General features: G+C 37.9%; 2 protein-coding genes across 5 annotated transcripts in view; one reads left to right on the forward strand and one right to left on the reverse strand.

Moving 5' to 3' along the window:
* GTF2F2 (general transcription factor IIF subunit 2) overlaps positions 1–14,785 on the reverse strand; it is a 158,336-nt gene that overhangs the window by 31,526 nt on the left and 112,025 nt on the right. The window lies entirely within an intron of this gene.
* Positions 13,504–14,785, forward strand: part of KCTD4 (potassium channel tetramerization domain containing 4) — a 39,772-nt gene continuing 38,490 nt past the window's right edge. For 2 of the 4 annotated variants that reach the window (XR_007126193.1, XR_007126194.1), the window contains exon 1: positions 13,504–13,958. The gene's annotated coding sequence lies outside the window, so the exon portion shown is untranslated. The remainder of the gene's footprint in view (positions 13,959–14,785) is intronic. The other 2 variants (XM_047723491.1, XM_047723493.1) reach the window with 1 other exon arrangement.

Below are 14,785 nucleotides of genomic sequence, written 5' to 3' on the forward strand. Positions count from 1 at the left end.
ACATAGCAATTGCTTTTTTAAATGTAAAAGTTATAAATACTATAGGTTTTGGTTTTGCTGTGATCCCCAAATTCAGTATAGTCATTTCTGATTTGAAATAATATTTCAAATATTAAATAAATATTAAATTAATAATAAATTAAATATTAAATAAATATTTAAATTCTATTTATAAATCTGTATCTATCATTTTAATACATAAAATGATTATTTTATAAAGCATAAGAAAAGTACTCTAGAAATGTCTTTGGAAACTTACTGTATTGGTAACCATAAATCATACAATGTTACTTTGCTTTTCATGAGTGAAATACACTTTCTGTGGACTACAAAGAAAGTACTAGCAAGAGATCTAGAAGGGAGATGTCCACCCAAAGATAGACTTGGTACTTATACTCCTTCAGTGGCCTCTTAACTGTTCTTGGATGAAGCACAAGGTCCTTCATATGACTTTATGTCGCTCTGAGATCTAGTCCCTGCTTATATCTCTAGCTTTAGTGACATTCTCCCACATCTGCTTCAGACCACAGCTGTGCCATGACCAGATTTTAGCAGAAGCTCCTGCTGGCAATTATTCAGCAAGTGTTTACTGGGTGCCTATCTCTGCCAGGCACCGGGACAGAGGCTGGGAAGTCAGCAATAAAGAAAAGACTTACTTGAGTGGAAGAAAAACATTAAACAAATGCTTATCTATAACTAATTAACTGCAGAACTCAAAAGGAGCAGGGGGTTGGTATGATAATGACTGACCGACTGCATGCTGCTAGGAAGTAAACACGAACCCTGGTGTGTGCACTTCAGGGTAGCTGGAGCAGGGCTGCCCATGCCTTTTAAGAGGTGGGGCGAAAAGGTCAGGTGGAAATGACTCCTCCAAGCTGAGAAGACACCTCGAAGTGACTAAGAAAGAAACAAGTGAGTGAAGACAGGAGTAGGAATGTTTACAGAGGGTTAGAACTAAGTATGTCTAACTCCCTGAAGGGGGGTGGGGGAGGAGATAATCAAGTGGCAGTCTGTTTCTAAACACCTCTTTGTGTTCTAATCTTAGCCTTATCCCCTACCGGAATCAGTTCTCAGAGATCTGGACTCTTTAAATGGTAATCTATCTGTTATGCTTCCACTAAATTATCTTCCCTGTTTCAATCATCGCACTCCATAATTTGATCTTATGAGACATTCAAGGAGGGAGGCATGTACTAGCTCCTTCCTCCCACATTAAACAATTGTTCCCATTACTTCACAATTTGAAAATTCCTTGGGGTTTCAGTTTGTTTAGGTAAGTGCGTCTTTATAAGTGGTAACTTATTCTTGTCATACTCTTGGCACTTGAATTCATTCGCAGGCACTGCATCCTGATTCAAGTTCAGGTGGCATACACTCACTTCCTTCCAATTCTAGTGCAACAGCTCTAAAAGTCAATGCTGTCATCCATAGTGTCATGCCATTTTTAGCCTCAAAGGATCTCATCTTTTAAATTTAGAAAGGAAAACACTGAATTAACTTTTTAAAAATAAAGAGCTCATATAAAAACTTAACCTTCGTATTATATATTTGAAATATCAATTTCAAGGGTTTTAACTAAAAGAGGTTATCTTATGATTCAAAACTCAAAACGTTAATCTAGGGGCTGAAAATCATGACATCTTTAAAGAACTAAATCTTAAAATACTTTAATAAACCTTGAATAGTTTTTAAAAAAGATTTTATTTATTTGACAGAGATCACAAGTAGGCAGAGAGGCAAGCATAAAGAGAGGGGGAAGCAGGCTCCCTGCTGAGGAAAGGGCTCGATCCCAGGACCCTGAGATCATGACCTGAGCCGAAGGCAGAGGCTTACCCACTGAGCCACCCAGGTGCCCCAACCTTGAATAGTTTAAAATTAGGTTAGCAGGGATCTTTACCTAACACAAATAAATTAATTTAACATTATCTCACAAAGTGTCAGAACAATTTGCAACTCTACTTCACCACTGAACCATGTACTTAATGAGACATCACTGACCTCAATATGCCTTCAAAGTCAAATGAGGTTTTTCTAGCTTTGCACAAAATAATAAAATTTGGAAATATCTGGTCTGTAAAGCTGAAGAGCAAAGAACATATAGAGGTTGTAGGCAGGACTGAGAGGAAACTAAGTTTCACTGTCCTAACCATTAAAAAAAGGGGGGGGGGTCTTTTTCAGAAAAATTTTTAAATATCGTGTTATTTTCAAGAAACTGTAACACCAAAATCATATCCTCTGATTTTTAGGTGTAGCCAGACCTTGTTTTACCTTTGTTTTATAAACCATTAAAAAAAAATACTTATGGGACGCCTAGATGGCTCAGTCCATTAAGCTTCTGCCTTCGGCTCAGGTCATGATCCCTGAGTCATGGGACTGAGCCCTGCATCAGGCTCTCTGCTCAGTGGGGAGCCTGCTTCCCCCTTTGCCTGCCTCTCCCTTTGCTTGTTCTCTCTCTCTCTCTCTCTCAGACAAATAAATAAATAAAATCTTTAAAAAAAAATACTTAGCACTAATTACTACTATCACTTCAGAACAATTTAGAATATACTTCCATCTTAGAAAGCTAGAACAATTACTAGTGTTTCTGGAATTATTATCTCAAGAGCCAATTGTATCTCTTACTTCTTCCCAGCAAAGAAAAAGCTCAAAGGCTACATGACCTAACAGCTAAAATCCTAACAAAACAATAGCTGCAACAAATTTATACAGACATTTAAAGAGCACTTACTATGTTCTGGAAACTGTGTTAAAAGCTTCACTTATATTATCTCAATCTCACTTCTTCCTTACAGTAAGCAATAAGTGAACTAGAACTCGGATTTTTTTTTCTTTTACCCCAAGTTTCAAACAGTTAACCTATTAAGTCCCTAACAACATATGGTCTCTTCTATATAGTCTCCTAAAAGGCCACATAGCAGAATAAAACCGCTAATTAAAATCTCATTCATATAAAAAATTTTTAAAAATTCATTAAGTATAGTTCAAAGTAAGTAATTCTCCTTAACACTCATCAAGTTGCCTACAACTAGCCCAATTATACACATACATACAGAAGGGCACATTTTCCTTTTCAACACCTAAAAAAAGATTCCTATTAAGTTAATGTCACGAGTCATTAGGCTACAATCATGGTCCATAATCACTCATCAAAATCACTTAAAGATTTTCTTCATTATACTTAATTAAGATTTACATACTACACTGGGAATTCAATTTTTAAATTATTTAGAATATTTCAGAAATACAAAATCCATGTTAAAAAAAATAGTAGCATAAGCATTTCCAAAATACTTTAAAGGATGAACACTGGTAAAAATCTAAAAAAATGGGAAAATCAAATTCTATTGCTTTAAAGATACTAGATTGCAGAAGGGAAGTCTACAAATTTTAGTCAGTAGACCCTCCATTCACCTCCTTGGTAAGCATAATGCATCCCATGTAAAAGTAATTCAATAAATATTTGTTAAGCAAATGAACAAACGATACCACTATTGGACAATTAGATCATAAAGGAAAAGGGCAAAACCCATATTAAGAAATCCCGCATTAATGCCTGATTTTATACATGCAGACTATTTGCTTAAGCAAAAAAGCCCTAAGTAACACTGCCTTGACTAATCTGGTTATCAGTGATAGAATTAAACAACTACAAAAAAAAAACCCCACTAAACAACAAATGTTTCTACCAGCAACTGCCAATGTAGGAGTCATTTGTGTTATAGCTGCATGTGATTTCAATTTATGCTCTTCTTAAAATGACAGGTTTCACAAAAGAATGTGTATGTTCTCAAGATTTTGATTTCATTTTTAAAGGGAAAAGTAAAGTAGTGAAAGAGGTAAAGAGTGCGTCCAAGGGGGAGAAGGAGGCTGACGTTCTGCAGGGTGAGAGAAAGGTAGGTCTCGAGGCAAGGAGAAGCAGGAACAGCAGTGGAGCAATGGAACTGCTTATGAGCAAGAGCATGTATACTTGGCCCAGAGTCAGGTTAACAAAAGAGGAGTTTCGGAAGAAAGTCCAGCGTGGGGGCAGGCAGAGAGAAGGCTGGGACAACGGCCAAGGTGCCTGTGGAGCCGATTCACTAATACGAAAGGCTCTGGTAACATCCCGTTTTAACACAGTCCACTTATTGGAAGTTTCAGTATTCTGAGAACAGGACAAAGAGAGCTTCTTGGAGGAACTGTAACAGCTGCACATGTTAATCTATTAGAACATGCATCCGAGTGGCAATGAAGAAACTGTACAGCTTGCAATTGATGAGTAAAGGAATTATATCCTTATCTGGCAGGGCTTCTGGAAGGATTGAAGACAGCAAATTTGAAATTAAGTAATTTACGTGTCTCTTACAAATATTTATTAGTATTTGTAAACCTCGTGAAAACAGGAACTTGCTCATATCCCTAGCGCCTAGAATAGGCATGCAGTATAAATGTGTTGAATAAATGAAACAATAAAAGATGAGAAGAAAAATTTTAGGCTGCATTCAATCAGAGATGGCAATCTGATCGTCAAATCATAAGATTTGTGGCAATATATGCTAACATTTAGATTTGGCATTTGAGAAAAGAGACTGTAAAATATATTAAGATTTAATTTTCACTCTGTAGGGAACACTCAACATATCTACTTGCACTGCGTAATATAGTAGCCACTAGCAATATGCAATTATTTAAATTAATTTAAACTAAAACTTAGCTCCTCAGGCACACCAATCACATTTTAAGTGCCCAACAGGCACATATGGCTAATGTCAACATATAGGACGACACAGATAAAGAGCACTTCTATCACTGCAGGAAGTCATTGCAGAATGACAAAGCCAAGTATCTATAGGAGCTTGTAAAGTAGAAGTCCCAGCGAGAGATGGGGGCTGTGGTGATCTGGAAATAGAACACATGCTCCATCCCAAGTGGGCAATAAGCCCTTAGCATGCACTTGATGGTTAGTCTGTAGGAATACAAGCACAGTATTACCAGATCTTCTAATTACTCAAGAATATGCAGAGTCAGATTTTTGTGTGAAAGCATTTATTTAAACACTGCCAACTAATTCAATTTTTATATAGGGCAAACCTTCCCCCTGCCCCGCACTCACCCCCAGCCCCTGGCAAAACAAAAATAACCTCTCAGTACCAAAACACATACTAACTGTACCATATCACTAGTTTGCAGCCTCTGACCTCTAGATCCCAGGGGGTCTGTGTGCTTTTAGTTTTAAGCAAAGCAGCAGCAAAGAATTCAGAATTAGTACTAGAAGCAGGAAAGTCATGACAGAAGTGTGTAATAACTACTTGCATCAAGACTCTAGTTTTGGGCGCCTGGGTGGCTCAGTTGCTTAAGCGACTGCCTTCAGTTCAGGTCATGATCCGGAGTCCCAGGATCGAGTCCCACGTCGGGCTACCTGCTTAGCAGGGTGTCTCCTTCTCCCTCTGACCTTCTCTCCTCTCATTCTCTCTCTCTCTCTCACACACACACAAATAAGTAAAATCTTAAAAAAAAAAAAAAAAAGACTCTGGTTTTGTTAAAAGACCAGCAATTCCCTCCAACTTCAATCCCCTGTTCCTATCCTAAGGAGAATCCCTGAGCTTCCGGATAGGCTTACCTAGACTGTTCTCACGGAGTGCATTCCAGCTAGTAATCAGACTAAAAATCAAAAGGTATCTCCTAAGCAATATAGAAATTAGTTTTTTGCTCTTTAGAAAACTAGCAATTTTGGGGCGCCTGGGTGGCTCAGTGGGTTAAGCCTCTGCCTTCGGCTCGGGTCATGATCTCAGGGTCCTGGGATCGAGCCCCGCATCGGGCTCTCTGCTCAGCAGGGAGCCTGCTTCTCCCCCTCTCTCTCTGCCTGCCTCTCTGCCTGCTTGTGATCTCTCTCTCTCTCTCCGTCAAATAAATAAATAAATCTTAAAAAAAAAAAAGAAAACTAGCAATTTCATATGATTCAACCTAACAGCTCCCACTAAACGAAAGACTTAACACTGAGTTGAGTCTTCTACATGAGAATAGAACTGAAATGGCTAATTAAGCCCTAGCATAATGGTGACTTGCCCATGATCAATACTGTTTGTTGGAAGCAGGGAGAGGGGGAGAGATTCAAGATTCCTTGTCCAGTGCTCTTCACTTATACCATAATTACATCTTAAATATAATGAAATAATCCAGATGTCTCAAGTTGGTAAGCATATATATACATATGTGTGTGTGTGTGTATATATATATACATATATATATAAAATCCCAATTTAAAATATTTATAGTTATATGAGAAAATATACTATGTCCCAAAATATGTCCATTACATTAGCTAGCAAGGTATCCAGAAGGGGCCTACACTCAGCAAGGGAATGATTCACACTTGGACTCTGTTTTCTCCTAGATTCTTGATAGAAACAACAGCCCTGAGAAGTTCTGGGATGTGTTGATTAAGGTAAAATAAATGACACTTAGTGTAATGAAGACATTTTGTAAGGGTCTTGTTCTTGTTTTTTTTTAATTACTGCCTAAATTCTATTTTTCACTGAAACACTGTAAGACTGTCAACATATTAGCAAATTTTCACTTCTCCAGGAAGACTCTGTCACCAGCATTTTATCGAGTATCCATCTCCACTAGCTAACCAACATAAAATCCCCACTCAACAGTCCAAAATATAAATACCTTGCCTCCTGCCAAAACCTCGTCATTATCTTATCATTTTATCTTATATTCTTTCCTTATGTAATATATTTATTATCTTGAACTTGAAGGCAAGTGTGTTCAGTGGATATCTTTACCCGAAGCAGTGGCATTACTTCTAGGTCACCAGGGCTCTGGCTGTGCGCAAGTACAACAGACACCCACACTGGACGAAGGGGCCAGGAGGACAGCACACACAACTAGCTCTCGTGCGTCTGGAAAACTACAGGATGTCCACGGTATGCAGTGCCTAAAGGTTTTGTTGAAATAATTATCAATTTTGGTCACCTGCAAGGTAGCCATTTTAATTTTTTTTTTCGTTAGTCCAAGTCAGGGATGCTTTGTTATACTATCTCAAGACAGCAAATTTCTTTTCACCTTGGAAAGTTTGGATTCCAATTTAAGTGTGTGTGTGATGGGGAAGGGAAAGGAGGAGAGGGGCAGGCAGAAAGGAAAGGGGGCAGAAAGAAGGATGGCATTTATTGGAAGAAACCCTTTGCTGCTTACGCTCTTCCTATTAATCAGATACTCTAGTCATTATTTTAGTACAGGCAAAGAATAGAAATACATGAGAAGAAAAAAAGGTTACCTAATCAGGGACCATTTATTACTTCTCAATACATGACCAGCAAGCTATTCTTCCTATGCTAGAAATGAAATTATCCTAAATTCCAATGGATATTGAGTGACAAAAACACTTAAATTTCATTCTTTAAGAAGCTTTCATTTTATTTCCCTTCTCCAAATTCCAATCAAAGTAAAAAGCCTAAATAACTTGGTATAGTTCCCAGGGGTGTGGGCGAAAGCTCATCTATCAATAGGACCACTAATATTTATAACTTCAATATTCAAAAGAGCAACAAAGAACTATCTATTGTATTCAGGTTCATGCCAATATTTTGCATTTAAAAAAATCAGAGATTAAAAGCAAACCTATGGCATACTGCGAGACTTTGAAAAATGCTTAGTCTAGAAAGAATATACCATACCATGCATGATATGACAGGGTCTGAAACAAGATGGTTTTAAGCTCCTGGCCTACCACCAGGTATGTTTTCGGACAAGTTAGTCAATCTCTTTAACGCCTGGTGCCCTCAAGGGAAAAACTGAGGATTATGACAACTGAAATAGGGAGATGATCTTTATAAAACACTGTCCCTTAGCTTGTATTCAGTACACTGTAGCTATTGTAATTATTGTTATTACCCAAGTAGCCACACTGAACAGAAATGTATAGGAATCATTTGAAAACAACTTAATAATTATCTGGTTCACCTAATGGATTTTGAAATCAAGACTTATGGAATCTGTGTTTATCCTTTATTCTAACAGGGGATATTTGACTACATCAGATTAAAAGCACTTTTTCTGATCTCTGATGTTTTCAAGGAAAGAAAATTTCTTCCTAAATGCCATTCAACAGCAGGTAAAACATGTAATTCACAGAAGTGCTAATTATAACTAATTATAACTTAACCACAGCACCAGAAGACATATAAAAATAAGGCAGCTTACAGCTTACAGTTTTGGATGACTGTACACCTGATCTTAAAAATGCACTGAATTATTAGATGTAGTCAAATATTTTTCAATTTAATCTTCAGGGCACTCAAATCAACGTCTCATATATGACTTTCAACCAGTAGTGACTAGAACATGTATCTAAGTTTCACAAAAGTAGAAAACTACATTTGAGCAGAACATCTCTTTAAGTTATACAGATAACTCATAGCCATTTTTAAACAGTCTCAAAAATTAATCTTTCCCTGCCTTACTCATATTAAGTATGATGCAAGGAAGTTTTCTAATTTTATTCCCAGAGGACAGGGCTACCTGCAGAAAAACTACACGGTGGGTACAACTGAATGGAATAATGATTTTATTTCTCTCCTTCCTTTATCATCAGTGTCTACTTTACTTTGGCTAGTGTCCCTATTTTTTTTTTTTTTTTTTTACCTCCCTGACCTTTTTAGTTGATTTTCTCTCGATTTTCTATCTAGCTCTGGATTATTTCATATACATTATCTTACCTCGATAACCAAATAGGTTAATGCCTCAGGGAACATGAAACAATAACCCTTAGGCCTCTTTCCACCATGGAATCTCTAAGGATTAGTTTAGATTTTGTATCCTAAAGGATTCTTTGCCCAGCACTTACCTACACTGACCCTCCTGAACTTTTGTGTATGTGGTGGGTTAATCTAGTGCTTAGAAATCCTCTTGACACCACCATTTTACTCAAGCAACTCAGGTTTCACCATCCATTTCTTCTCTTCTCCCAGATTATTTTCATAAATAGAAAGTGAGTTTTGCCTAAGTACTAATTCTAGAGGCTCGTGCTGCTTAAACTCTCCCACCCAGCTAAGTAATGGGCTCTAGCCTTCTGCTTCCTTGCAGATTCCCCACGTACAAGAGTCCACGGACTCCCACAGTGACGTATGACTCAGAGGCATGAGTGGATGACAGAACTGCAGGCCAAGCAGTCACTGTGGCAGTTCAGTGTAATGTACTGGGACAGCCAAGCCCCTGAATATTCTTGAATCACATCATACAGATCTTGATTGAAAATACTTAAAAATATTTAATCAATACGACGTGAAAGCTTTTTCTTTCCATTAAGACAGAAATGTATTCATTAATTTAAGGCTGCAATTTGATTTTTTTTTTTTTAAGATTTTATTTATTTATTTGACAGAGAGATCACAAGCAGGCAGAGAGGCAGGCAGAGAGAGAGGAGGAAGCAGGCTCCCTGCTGAGCAGAGAGCCCGATGCGGGGCTCGATCCCAGGACTCTGAGATCATGACCTGAGCCGAAGGCAGCAGCTTAACCCACTGAGCCACCCAGGCGCCCCTGCAATTTGATTTTAAGACACAGGTTTTACCTTTGCAGATAAAATTCTTTCAAAACTTAAAAAAATTGCTAGAAATTACCATTAATAACATCAACTCAGTTTCACAACAGAAACACTAATGCTTATATGTTCACCATTTTGAGAAGGTGCCGAGAATAATTATTACACTAAGATTTTCTGTTTTCACGATTTTATCTGTTCAAGTTGCTAGCACTCTCGATAGATCTTCAACTCCAACTACTTCTTTGGAAGATCCCAAAACTGTTTATCCACTGACTGTAAATAGGTTTCTGATTTGCTATTATTTGGTAGGGAATTATGCAACACTATCATAAAGTTACCTGGCCACCATGCAAGTGTTCTTTTACATAAAGCCTATGGATAGATTTATTAAGAACTGAATATATCATTTTGAATATAGTACAAATTCTTTTGCTTGCTATTAGTAGAGGGAAGAAGGCATTACATAAATGTTTTAATCTGGATTTTTCTAAATATATAAAAATACTATCCGGTTCAATTCAAACCTAGGATTTTTTAACAGCTGGTCTCAGTACAAAGACAACAAACTTGGCATACAGGGAAAGGGTTTCTAAACAACATGGGGGTGAAAATAGTCCTGATGCTTTAGGGACTCAGTCTCTCTGTTATTTTATTTGCACTGTTAGCTCTACTTGAAAGTAGCTTCATCTTTTAGTCATTCATTTTATAGCCTATAATTCCTACAAAATGTTACGGATATCTGACTACTCTTCATGGAGTTCTGGTTAGTCACAGAATGACTACTATTATGGGCCCAAAACAAATGTATCAAAATGTTTGCCGCATCATGAACATCCATGGATGGGACAAATTATTAGACAGGCTTACTTGGCCATGATGCATATTTAAAAATGACGGACAAAATTCACTTCATTATGCTAAGCTCTTGATATGACAAACTGGGTCATTTATCTTTGTAAATGTCACTTTGGTAGACATCTTTGATGAGGGCAAACACCAGTAAGATGATGATAAGGAGGAATACCAGTAAGAAAGCATAAACTTCTATGTTATTTTTTTTTTCAGTTGTGGTAATGGTTTTATACCAAGCTCTTTTCCTCAGTTCCCTCTAGTATTGCTAGCTGAAAGCTAGCTGTGTCCATGCAACAGTCCAAGGCAACGACACTAGGACTTTGGTCTCTTAGCACTATCAATTCAACAACTGTGGAACAAATGAAAAACTAGATATGTATGTATGTATGTATGTATATATGTATATGTACATATATATTTGGATGAACATATTCTAAAACACACCCATGTTATGTTTCTCCCAGTTCAATATTTAGAGCCAAGAATGAAATTAATAGGATCTGAGCTTGCTGTATTTTTATACAGATCAAAATGAATATATAGATGACTAAAGGGAAGTGGGCATCTGTGGGTTTAATTCATACATGAGGTAAGGGTTAAAATATGGAGTATGTTTGATAAAAGCAATTTAGATGTGAAATGAACTTGGTGGTTTAAATGAGCCTTTACATATTTTATAACAGATGGTACAGCAACAGTCTTTATATCATTTAAGATTAGATCTGATTCTTAAAACTGTGAACTCTATCCCCATGAACAGGCTACACTATCTTCTCCAAATAAAGTATATTATAGAATGTGTATTTTCTGTAAGGTACATGTTCACATTATATGAAATCTGAAGGAGACACATTTTAAAAATGAAAATAAATTTATATAACTGTTACTTTAAGTAGTGACTAAAGGAACTTAGAGTGAGTGTGCAGAAGGGGAAATGAATGAGGTAATGTAGTTCGAAGAGGCTGACCTAACAGAAATTAGCCAATAAAAGATTGAAAAAATCACTATGACAAGAAGTACTTTTCAATTTTCATATTTACTAAAGTATAATTTAAAGGCATATAACCAGAATTCTTTAAAATAGTTTAAAGCTAATCACCCAATATATTTTTTTTTAAAGATTTTATTTATTTATTTGACAGAGATCACAAGCAGGCAGAGAGGCAGGCAGAGAGAGAGAGAGAGAGAGAAAGCAGGCTCCCTGCTGAGCAGAGAGCCCGATGTGGGGCTCGATCCCAGGACCCTGGGATCATGATCTGAGCCGAAGGCAGAGGCTTTAACCCTCTGAGCCACCCAGGTGCCCCCTAATCACCCAATATTATCAAGCAGCCCCAACTGCTAACCTTCTGATCAGTTTCTTTGAACCTAAAAATATTTAGGCTAGGGATTAAATAAGCTGCTTATGGTGACAGAAGCAATGTTTCCCTAGCCAGGCACTGTGATATATACTGCAAGTATGAATCATTCTTCCAAATTAAAATTTCTATGATCCTATGACTACGTGATGGGTGCCAACAGAATACACCAGTGGGATCAAACAACTTCCACTCAGCAAATTTAAAAATTCCATTCTGCAAAATTCCAGTTGCCTCTGAGTAGAAATCAGAATTATTAGCAGCGTATCATGTCAAACTGTAGGAAGCTACCCAGGCGTACACTAACCAAGACACTGTTGCTATGGTGACTAAGCAAATATAGCAAATGGCTACTTCATTAGTGACTCCATGAAAGTATAAATGCTGGAATAATGGATGGGAAATGTCTGACAGTGTGTGGCCACCAACATGTGCTGAGAGTCAGAGAGAATTTTTTAAAAGATAAGGTGAATTTCATTATGCTGTTTTAGCAACCTTCGAAAAATTAAGAAGAGAGATTCTGGTGCTAATTAAAACCAAATCAAGCCAGGAGGAAAAATCTACAGAAGGAGTGGTAAGGCTCGAGGGAGAGTGCTCCATTTTGGACCAGCTGCTGTGATACTGATATTGATATTAGAGACTGCAAGTCATTCAGACTGTCCTTTAGGGACAGCAAAGAGAGAAGGAAGGACTCCCTATCGATTTACTGCTTCAGACTCTCCACTGTGAATGGGGTTTCAGGCCATATGGTCTCACGTTCTCTTCATCAAGAGGATGAATAAAGGGGTTGAAAGAAGAATTCTGCACATGCTTCATCTCTGAAGAATTCAAACTTTACATTCAAGAATGATAATGAAAGCTGGAAATAAACTTCTGTGGTACAGTGACAAAAGATCAATGCTAGAATTAGACTTCTCTCAAAGAAGTTAAATTTATCTAACACTCCATATACTCTTGCTCCAACCTCATAAAAATAAAGGCTAGAAACTAAAACAAAAACAAAAACAAAAACAAAATGCTGTCTTTTCCTCTACATTTACACTGTCACTAAGAACTTGTAGCTGATGCAAACCATATAGGAACTAACCAAAGATATGCTTATATTTCAGTTTCTACTTAATGGCTGTTATATAAATACTATGTTAAATTGTTAGTTATAAAAATGTCAGTTATGTTATTGTTATGGCACATAATTATGTTATTATAGAAATGATGCTAGTTACATTATGGCTTTTTGATGACACAATAGTAAAGCCCTAGTTCAAAGTAAAGTAGCGTAATTACAAGGCACGTAGCTAGTTACATACAGCATAGTGTTATGGAGGAGTTACGGCAGTTCCAGATGCTCAAGTCCACTGGCAGTACTAGCTCCAGTTAGTTGTTTCTGTGGTTCTTTTTTTTGGCAAAACTACCATTGTAAGAAAAAAAGACTAGCAGTACACAAAACTGGCTGACTTCTATTAAATATTAAATGTCATGCTTGTTTTTGTCCTTGTTTTCATCAATGTAAGCATCAGAGTGTTAAAAGCCATACTTACTAAGCACCTCAATTCATCCTCCCAAATTTGTTCAGATCTTCTAATCCTCGTTACTTGGGCCCACTACACCGCAAGAGACTCTCCTCTGACTTCCTGTCTGAATGGCTTGCTCATCAGCATTGCTTAAGACATACAAATTCTTGCTGGAATTAGCTCTCCTACCATACCCAAGGACCCAATCACACAGACATTGCCATTATTAAACTTTTTACTCCAATTTCTTCTGTATCTGTCTTACCTTGCTTGTCAAATTGAAAGTCGTTTGTTTGGAGGGCGGGTGGCCTGTATCCCACACACCTTTCTCTGTACAGTTCAGAACAGTACCCCATTAGGTGTTGTATTTCTAAAATTCCAAACATTCCATACGTCACCATGTTTGTCCTTCTGACCAGGTTCCTTTCCACCAATAGCTCTCGGACACCTTCTCCCCTTCAACATTCTGATGTTAACACATAAATCTCTTTCTCACCCCTCCTTCATCCTTCCTCACACTGTATTCATAAACGGTATCTCCAACTTCTGCTAAATATGTATGTTTACACTATCTTCTCACCAGCCACCTTCCAACTTCAACAAAAGCCTCTATTTCAAAGTGGTATCACATCTCCACCATCTCGCAACTGACTGTCAGAGGCAAGTATCCTACGAGTGCCTGCTCTTGATTAACGGAGAAGACAAACATACAGAGAGGTAAATAACAGTGTACAGTAAAAGCCAGAGTCAAGTACATGGGGATCCACAGGGCAATTGCCTGGAGGAGTAAGGAAAGGCTTTTTCTGGGGACGTGAAGGTCCAGCCAGGAGTTTTTTGTACAAAGTGGGGCAGTATGAGGGGCAGAAAAGAAGGTGGCAAATTACAAGAATGGAGAGGGTGGAGAAGGAAGGAAAGTGGGGAGGAGGGAGAAGGAGGGAAGGCAGAAGGGGGGTACTAAGGGAGGGGGAGTGGGAGGGAGAAGAGGTGAAAAATATGTGGTAAAAAGATTGTTAAGTCAGGCTACAGAAGCTCTCTTATGCCAAACTAAGCTATTATGAGTCAGTTGTCAAAACTGTGGAACTATGGGAAAGGGCTCACTTTAAAATGAAAATTAACTCTGACCACAAAAAGGAGAATGAACCAGGGTAAGGAGAGACTGGTCTTAGGGACAACAATAAACAAGGGATGAAGAAAAGCTACACGATACCAGGTACCAGTGAGAGGAAGGGCAGAATGGTATGTGTATACGGTAAGCGTGCCTATGATGCTGAATTCCAGAGGGTTCTGGAGACCTAATACAAGCCAGGCCCAGAACGAGGTACCGTGAAAGAAACCAACATGAAAGAGCTACAAGCTGGTGGAGAGGGCAATACAAATAACGGAACATAAGAGCCTCTTGAACTTCTAAGGATTCTTGACCATTCCTGGAATGTGCCACCTTCTTTTCTATCCTTCATTCCCAGTGTGCACGGCAAACTCCTCTCTGGGCCATCACCTTCCAAGCAAAGCAGCCCCTTACTCCCTACGTGGTTGCTCCACTTCCC

The sequence above is a fragment of the Lutra lutra genome, chromosome 3 (assembly GCF_902655055.1).
Source record: "Lutra lutra chromosome 3, mLutLut1.2, whole genome shotgun sequence".
In the NCBI taxonomy this organism is placed as follows: Eukaryota; Metazoa; Chordata; class Mammalia; order Carnivora; family Mustelidae; genus Lutra; species Lutra lutra.